We start from the raw sequence: 8,752 nt of genomic DNA, 5'->3' as shown, positions 1-8,752 counted from the left end.
ACGTGCACCTCGGATGGGGACAAAACGGGTGTCTTTGCCCTGGCTGTGAGTTTCCGCAACTGGCCTTTGCTGGCCTCAAGGCTGCCTCTCCAGCAGCTCTCCATCTTCCTTCCCCCACTGTATCTCCCTGCCTCTGGCATTCGCCTGAAACCTGGCCCAGCTTCAGGCCCACCAAGCCCGGTGCTCCCCCTGCATCTCTCCGGGCCTCTCCCTGCCACACTTGGGCCCTGCCACACGGACACCTCGGCACTGAGCACTGTCTTGGGGGACTTTGTCCTTTCAGGCAACCGTGGTGATGTGGAAGATCCTCCAGGAGCCCTGTGTCCCACATATGGTGACGGTGTATTTCCCCCGCCTCCTTGTGCATCTGCTCTTCCAAGTGTTCTTCAGCACTCTGGATGTGCCAGAGGAGGTCAATACCTTCTGGATGGGATGCCAGGAAGAGCATGGCCTTGCCACCAGCCCCAACAGGTGCTCATCCCACTCCTCTTGTCCCTGCCACGTGGCCAGTGAAGGAGACAGTGCTGCCAGTGTGACCTGGGCTGTGCTCTGCACGCAGGTTTGCAGTGCAGACCCTGAAGTCCCTGCTCTGCCGAACACAGCAGGAGGATGTGGTGGTGGCAATGGAACGCAGGTGTGGCTGGGACACGCTGCTCTCTGTTGACACCAGCCACTATGCCGTGGGTCTGCTGGCCAGGTGAGACCCCTTTCTCCCCACTGCCTCTGACATTTGTGCTCTGTTCCCGGGTGCCCTACACAGTCCCCTCTGGTTGTAGCCCAGAGGGCCTTGTCACTGAGGGACGGCCGAGCAGACTGGAAAAGGCTGGGAGAGGAGGGTGGACAAAAGGAGCCACCTCCGAAATATCCCAGGTGCACTTGCAGGATGCTGGGGAAAGACCAGACCTTGTGAGTCAGTCCTGGGAAACATTTGTCCCCCTGGCTCACAGTCTTGGTTCCTTTTTCTCCTGCCAGGGAGATGTGCTGTGTCTCCCTACCCTCCTGTTCCCGGATTTTTCGTTACCTGCTCCGGCTGCTCAGCACACAGGAGCCACGCTGGGATCTGCCTGCCCTGGCGTTCCTTGTGGAGGTGAGCCTGATGGCCAGCACTGCCTCGCTCAGCTGCCTCCCAGCTCTCTGCCCTCTCGGAGCCACAGCTGCCTGGGACGGTGCCCGTGCCCTGTGCTGCTGCCTGGGCCCAGCCCTGTGCGGTTCTGGGCTCCTGCCGGCCAGGTCCCCTGTCACTGCCCTGTGCCTTTCAGGTCCTCGAGTTCCTGGGCTTGAGGGAATGCGATGCTGACAGAGTCCTGCAAATCTTCTCACGGTACCTGAAGAGCGAGTGCAGGGAGAGGCGTCTCCTGGCATTCAAGGCCCTCCTCAGGCTCACTGACAATCCCTTGATGGTGAGAAGGGGGCAGCAGCTGAAGCTGCACTGGGGAATGCAGTCGCTTGGGCTTGGCTGGGCTTTGGGTGCTGCGGCAGTTGCTCCCAGCTCTCCTGCCTCCCCTTCAGCTGCCCGAGTGCTTTGGGACAGGCATTTGGCCTCTAGGCCCTGCACCAGCAGGGTGGAATTTCATAAACTTGTGATCCACACAGACCAGAAAAATGTGGAGCCTGACTCAAGGACTTGTGAGGCTCCTGTGGGATGAAGATGGAGAGATAGTTAAGATAAAGGTCATGGTACTCAGCTTTATAATCTTGGACAAGGACACGCCAATACCCAGCCTGATCGCACTGCAGCTGGCTGAGGCGCTCCCGCCTCTCTTTGACCATGTAAGGCTCTGTGCGCCCAGCCACAGCCACTGGGTGCTGCCTGGACACTTGGTGCCCTGTGGATTTGCAGGCTTGCACCCAGCTGAGCCCCTTGCAGCCCATGCTGAGGTCTTCTTTTCTTCTCTTCATTCAGAATAATAGCCAGGTGCAGCAGCTCTCCATATTGCTCTTCCAAACATTGCTGACTCTTCCACTGGAAAAGAAAATAAAGGCCCTGAAGACACAAGTGAGCCACAGCCTGCTCCCACTTTTCTTCCACTGCCATGATGGGAATCGGCGTGTGGCACAGGTGAGGACTCATGGGCTGCTGCTGTCCCCCTGGCAGGGGGCTCGGCTGCCTCCTGCCCTGGCGCCTGCTGGGCTGCAGCCTCCTCCAGGCCTTGGCACAGGGACGTGAGTCCTGCACCCTGGGCTGTGGGGCCATTTCTGTGTCTCTGCTACTCTCCAGGCTTCTCAGGAAACGCTACATTGTTTGCTCAAGTTCCTGAAGAGGAAAGATCTAGAAAAACTGGTGACGAAGGAGAAACTCTGGATTTTCGCCAACTGCCTAGTAAGGACAGCCTGCAAGCCCCAGCCTCTGCCTGGAGAAGGCCCCCGAGGGCGGTGCTCAGAGTGCGGGGCTGGCAGCTGTGCCCCTGCCCGCTGCTGCACCCAGAGGCTGTGCGGGCTCTTCTCCAGGCTCCTGTGGGCCTGAGCCGGGCTCCGATGGAGCCCTGGCCCAGCGGAGCTGTGGGGCGGGCCGGCACCGCGGCTCCCCGGGCAGCAGCCGGCCCTCTGCACCTTCCAGAGCCCGGCACCAGCAGCTGCTGGCCGCGCCTCAGGGCTGTGCAGGCAGGGGAGGCTGGGGCTGGGCACAGGCAGCGCCCGGCCAAGGGGCTGAGCCCACGCTAACCCTTCCCTCCTGCTGCTCTCTCCAGCTGGCAGACGACGAGGGCAGAGCGGCCGAGCACCTGCGCCGGGCCCTGCCCTACCTGCAGAGCCCACAGGAGTCCCTGCGAGTGGCGGCCATCAGGTTCATAGGTGAGCCACGAGCCCGGGCTCCCTCCCCAGCCCGCCACAGCTCGGCCCCAGCCCCACCTGCTGCCACGGCAGCGCCACCCGGGCCCGGCGCCATCGAGCCCCGCCTGTTCACGGCGCTGCTGCCGCCCTCTCGCAGCCGTGCCCTGGGGCGGCAGCGTGCAGCAGGGGCCGGGCTGAGCCCTGCCGGGCCAGCAGGGTGTGTAGCCACAGTGCCGGCAGCAATGCTGGCAGGGAGCTGTGCCGCTGGGGCTGTGACAGGCTCTGTGTTCCCAGGGATGGCCGGGCGGAGCTTGATGGGGAAGTATCAAGAGCTGAAGCTTATCTACAGTGGTGAGTGAGGGCAGCAGGCTGGCAGCGGGGGCTGGCAAGGGGAAAGCTGCAAGCCCTGTCCCGTCTGTGGAGAGCTCTGCTCATTGTGCGGACGAGGGCTGGCCTGGGTGGAGCACACTGAGATTTAAGGGCCATGTGGGGGATTCATGGCTGCTCTTTGGGCTGATCCCCTTGGACCCTGCTCCATCCTGGCCATGGCTAGTGCGGGCCGGGATGGCCCTGGCAGGGCGCTCTCCTCAGCTCCCTGCAGATGTGTCATCTGACCATGGCTCTGTTCCTCTCTGTTACAGCCCTGGAAGTAATGGCAAATGACATCAGCCCCTCTGTCAGCAGCCTGTCAATTCAAACTTGGCATATCCTCAGGGCTTTAGACAGACCTCGATATTCCACCTTCAGGAATCTGCATGGTGAGCTCCGTGGGCCATGGAGGACAAGGCTTCGTCTGCTGGGGCTCAGCTGCCTGCGCTGCTGGAGCTCTGCACAGAGATGAGCCCAGAGGCTCTGTCTGCTGGGGCCACCTGAGCCAGCAGAGATTTTCAGTTTGTTCAAGACTGTTCTTTTCTTCTTTTTGTTTTTCTTTAGTATATAAATATAGGATGTGTTATAATAGACAGACACCCAGGATCTTTCTTTTGCTGCCAGGACCTGCAGGGCATTGAAGAAGAGGGGAAAAGGGTGCTTGTGCTCAGTGAGCTGCCCAGGTGTGCAGTGCTGCAGGAAAAATGGCCAGAAGCCTTTTGGCCTTTGGTGGTTCTGCTGAAGCCTTTGTGGTGCCAGCAGAACAGTTGGGCAGGGGTTGGAGCTGTGGGGATCCCTGTGAGAGCAGTGCCTGGAGATGGCCACAAGCCCTGTCCCAGGCAGGCACCGCTATCTGTGTCCTCCTGCCCGTGTGCTGCTCGCTGCGTTGCTGAGGGCTCCGAGGTGCCTCTGGATGGGGCTCCTCTGGAGCTGCTGTGGGGCTGTGGCGCTGCTGCCGGGCAGTTTGGCCGGGCTGGGGGAGACCCTGAGGGGCTGGGGCACTGGGAAGCCGTGAGCAATTGTGTGCCAGAGGCTACAAGCAGCCCCCTGGCAGCCACCTTGTTCCTGGCACCCGGCTGCTCTGGCGCTTCCTCAGTGGGCGGTTGGAGGGACCTCCTGGAATCAGGCATGGAACCCTGGTCCCGGCCTTTCAGGGCTGTGGGGCCAGGAGTTGTGGGGCTGGGCGTGTGCCCTCCCTGTGCTCGAGACTGGAGCCCCAGGCCCCTCAGCCTTAGGCATTGAGCTCCACTGCCTGCTTGCTGAGTCTTGTTCCTGTTGCTGTGGGGGAGGCTGAGCTCTGTGCTTTAGGTGCCGTTGAGCCAGAAGAACAGCAGCTTTGAGCCCAGAGGGGCCACAGAAAGGCCTGGACAGGGCATTCCTGGCATTCCCAGGGCAGGGACACATGGTAGTGTGGCACCTTCAGGGTGCCACGCTGGCTTTGCACTGGGCCACCTCCCTGTGTGTGCAGGGCTGGCTCTTTGCTTTGCTGTGCTTGGCCTTTTGCCAACGTGCTCCTTTGGCTGCCTGCAGAGAGGGGCAGCCCTATAAGAAGGGGGAAAGGCCCTGTCTCCAACATCTCAAAGGGGGAAATGGAGCTCTCCCGGCCCTCAGCCCACGCTGTAAGCAGAGCAGAGCCTTTCCCCCAGCTCTGATGGCTTTCTGCCTGCTGCTGGGCCCTGGCCACCATGACCCACTGCACTTGCTCTGAGTCACCTACAGGATGGCTGCTGCCTCTTGATTTGCTGGCGGGACGTGAGGGTCACTGAGGGAAAGGTGGGTGTCCCAGTGCTGAGGGCACACATGGGTCACTGAGCAGACTTGAAGCTTCCCCAGCAGGTTGCAGGTGCCTTATGTGTCACTGAAGGGAAGGCAGATGCCCCATGTGTGGCCGAGGTGTCATGAAGGTCTCTGAATGGCATGCAGATGCCCAGCATGCCACTGAGGGCACATGAGAGTCCCTGAGGGGAGGCGGGTGTCTGTCGTGTCCCTCAGCGTACAACGTCGGTGTTCCTGAGGAAACCCAAGCGTCCCTTGAAGGGGACACAGGCACGCCACGTGTCATCGAGCGCACGTGCCGCTCGCTGAAGAGACGCCAGGGCCGCTGAGGGGACGTGGGCTCGCCCTGAGGGACACGGCAGGGCCGGGCCGGTCCCCGCTGCGCCGCCGCCGCCCGCTCCCCGCCGCAGGGAGCGTTTCCCGCCCAGGCGCGGGCGGCCCCGCCCCGCCGGTCCCCTCAGCCGCGGGCGGGAGCTCCAACCCGCTGTGGCCGCCCCTCGGGGCCAGGCGCCGGGCGGCCTTCCAGAAGCCGTGGGGGAGCTGCTCTGGGGCTGCCCTGCGCTCATACACACCGAGGAGGATGGGGCAGTGTTGTCTCAGGACTAGGGAGTGTTTCACTTTGAGAGGGGTAAAGCTGCAGTAGCTTAGAGCAAGAGAACTTCACAGCACAGGAATGCTACTGGAATTGCCTGGTGTCACCTGTAGGGCACGCAATGAACATTTGGGCTTTCAAGTTGAGATAATCACTGGACTGTGAGAATAATGAAATTGGAGGTCATCTGTCGAGTACATGTAGTGGGTGGACATTTCAGCAGGAAGATTTGAGGTCATCTCTAGGGGACAAAATTACTTTTGAGAAGAAGTCTGAGTAATTTCTAGAGGACACATAGAGATCATTTTGTGACAAAACCTGAGGGAAATGTTAGGGCAAAGACAGAACATTTGGGGGGTAAAACCTCAGGTTCTCTGACTTCCCACTACCTCATCCCATGCCCCAGCAGGGGAGCTTTGCCCTCCCTGTCCCCAGCCAGCCCAGCCTGGGCACCTCGGGGGTGCCGCCACCCTCCTGCTGAGGCCCGGCCTCGAGGGCTTCTGCCGCAGGCCTGGGAGACGCTCTGGGGAAGCGCCAGAGCAGCCGGGTGCCAGGGACAAGGCGGCTGCCTGGGGGCTGCTTATGGCCTCTGACACCCAATTGCTCAGGGCTTCCCACCGCCCTGGCTCCTCAGGGGCCTCCTGGTGTTCTGACAATTGACAGAGGTGATTTAATGGACACACCACTGGAAATAATGTCCTTATTTTACTGTCAATAAGAAGGAACCACAGTGTAAGATGATACATTCAATAAAAATGTGTGCTCGGTTATTGTGACAAGCAAAAACAAGCAAGATAGTGCACCTAAATAAGTACTATAAGAGAGAGAGAGAGCTATTTTGAAAGAAACATTACCAATTGCCTAAATTGTTTATCATCTTGCAGATCTGCACTTGCTGGGGAGCTGCATTTTACACCAAGGACCTGGGGAACCGTTCCCAGCAATTGGGAAAATCCTAGGTCATCCATTCACCCAGAGATGAGGTTTCCAAATTTGCCCTGAAAGTGGATCCAGCTTTTATAGGCCCAAAAGAGCAATTCAACGCAACTCAATTATATTTTTAGCCCAGAAACCCCTGCAGCTGATGGTATACTTCACAGCCAGCAGGGACACAGCTAGGCCAAAGCCCAAACCTCTGCTGGGAGGGTTTCCCCTCAAATACCCTACAAACAAACCTCTATTCAAGTCAGTTGGGAAAGTTTCTTCAAATGATACATTTCTGGCACCTAACTACACAGGGTTATGTGAAAGTTTCTGAAGCAGCTGGTTTGGAGTCAAAGAGCCAGCAATAAGAGTCCTTGTCATTTATTTGTAGCTAAATCACACTTCGGGGGACTTGAAGGAGTTTGGAACGAGTTAGAGACCAGACCTCTGAATTTTTTAGCTGTTGCCATTTCTTTTTCTTCTACATAGACAGGAAGGATGAGTTTGGCTCACATCTCCACCGCAAGGCTCAGAAGGTCACAAGACTCCTAGTTACAAGACCTTTTTAAGGATTTATTGGCCAATCAAACACTGCCAACAAGGATATTTATGTTTGTCTGGGTTTGAAAAGACAGGTGTCTGCTAAGGAAGGCAGAGGCCTCCCCTGAAATGGAAAATGTGAACCCCCTCCCTCTGAATTGTTATAAGTTTGAAATTAAGGGGCTCTAAGGCAAAGATATGGGACAAGGAATAACTTCTTTAGTAGGAAGGAAAAAAAACCCCAAAAAACAATGCAGTAATACAAAACAATACTGGCAGAGTCAGAATATGGTCTGACTCCCTGTGTGTCAGGGTGTTGGTAGTAATCCCATTAAATGGTGGCTGCAGTTCTCCTGGAGAGACAGGTGAGGTTCTGTTAAAGCAGTGACCAAGTAGAAGGGTGGAGTTTTCCTTTGAAGATCCAGTGGTGGTGTGGATTGGTCTGGTCTTCCTCTGGGAATCCAGTGGGAAAGGTGCTGTGGTGTTCCAACTGTCAGATTACATCCAGGAAGGAATGCTAGGCTCCATCCCCTGGGTGGAGCTTCTCCCAATGGGATGATGTAATTTTATCAGTCATGCAGTCAGCACCTGCAGAGCCTGGCTGCAAGGAGAGAAAGCAGAAACCGCCCATCAGCTGAAGGCTCCTGTGCCCTTGTCCCAGCTGCCCACGGTGCCTAGGCCATGCTGGCCGTGCTCAGAGCGGTGCCCAGAGCTGCCCATCACTGCTGCTTTTGGCAGCAGGGCAGGAGGGCAGGACGTGTGCCCAGCCTGCAGCCAGCCAGGGCACATCCACCTCCTCAGCAGCTGCCCAGAGCAGGAGGCTCCTGTGCTCGCTGCCATCTCCCAGAAGCTCTGATCCCACCATGCCAGGCAGACAGGGACCCACCTCACGCCCTCCCCTGCTGGAAGAAAAGCTGGTCCCAAACGATGTCCTCAGCCTTCTCCAAGGGCACGGCCCATCCACACTGCAGCTGGTCCCAAGCACTTCCTGATCCAGACTGGACCCGACCTGGAACACTTCCTCTAGAAAAACAAACAACAAATTATTGAAAATAGATTACAGACAAAAAGGGGAAACAAGAAAAGATTTAAAAAAATCTTCTCTGTGTGGGGCTTAAGGAAGACCACCCCCTGCATGCAAGGAAAAAACCCACACACGGGTGAGGGAAGCCCAGGCTTTCTCCCTTCCCCCCTGCACTGCCCCCCACAATAACGCTGATCCCAAAGCAAACAAGGGCAGTGGAGCAGCCCAAGCCCTTCATTGCCTGCACAGCAAAGCAGCCTCAGCACAGGTTCTGGAGTCCCACCTCTGCTCCCACCATGGGGTTTGTTTGTGTCGGGCTGGCTGCCCCAGCCCCAGCCCAGGGCACGGTGGGGGCTGGGGGCTGTTGGCAGGGCCAGGAGCCCACTCCCATTTCGTACCCAGCCCAGCCCATCCCCCCAGCCCTGCCAAAACCAGCTGGGCAGGCGACTGAAGGATCAGCTGCATCTGCCCCAGCAAAGGGGGAACCTTTGGTTCCCAGCCAGGCTGTGCAATGCCCAAATCTGGGAGCATCCTCCTGGGTGTGGACTCATAAGTAAATTTGCTGTGGAGCCTGGCTTTGAAGAAGGTGCCACAATCAAAGTCCATCATCTTCAGCTGGCCTGTGGCCAGGTCCAGGAAGAGGTTGCCATCCTTGATGTCATCCTTGCTGTCTCCAGCAGCAGCAGTCCCACCTGGTACAGCTTCTCCAGGGGCTCCTTCTCCTTCCCTGGGGTGAGACCAGGCTCTCAGGTTCTGCC

At 58.1% G+C, this 8,752-nt stretch overlaps 1 long non-coding RNA gene across 1 annotated transcript; it reads left to right on the top strand.

Annotated features, from left to right (window-relative positions):
• The first annotated feature begins 2,986 nt into the window (after positions 1 to 2,986).
• Positions 2,987 to 3,735, top strand: LOC132334941 (uncharacterized). Its single transcript, XR_009488573.1, has 2 exons — positions 2,987 to 3,120; positions 3,411 to 3,735. It is a non-coding gene; the product is annotated as an uncharacterized LOC132334941 (long non-coding RNA).
• Positions 3,736 to 8,752: the final 5,017 nt, after the last annotated feature.

This window comes from Haemorhous mexicanus, chromosome 16, assembly GCF_027477595.1.
Source record: "Haemorhous mexicanus isolate bHaeMex1 chromosome 16, bHaeMex1.pri, whole genome shotgun sequence".
Classification (NCBI taxonomy): domain Eukaryota; kingdom Metazoa; phylum Chordata; class Aves; order Passeriformes; family Fringillidae; genus Haemorhous; species Haemorhous mexicanus.
This window is presented reverse-complemented; position numbering and strand designations above follow the sequence as displayed.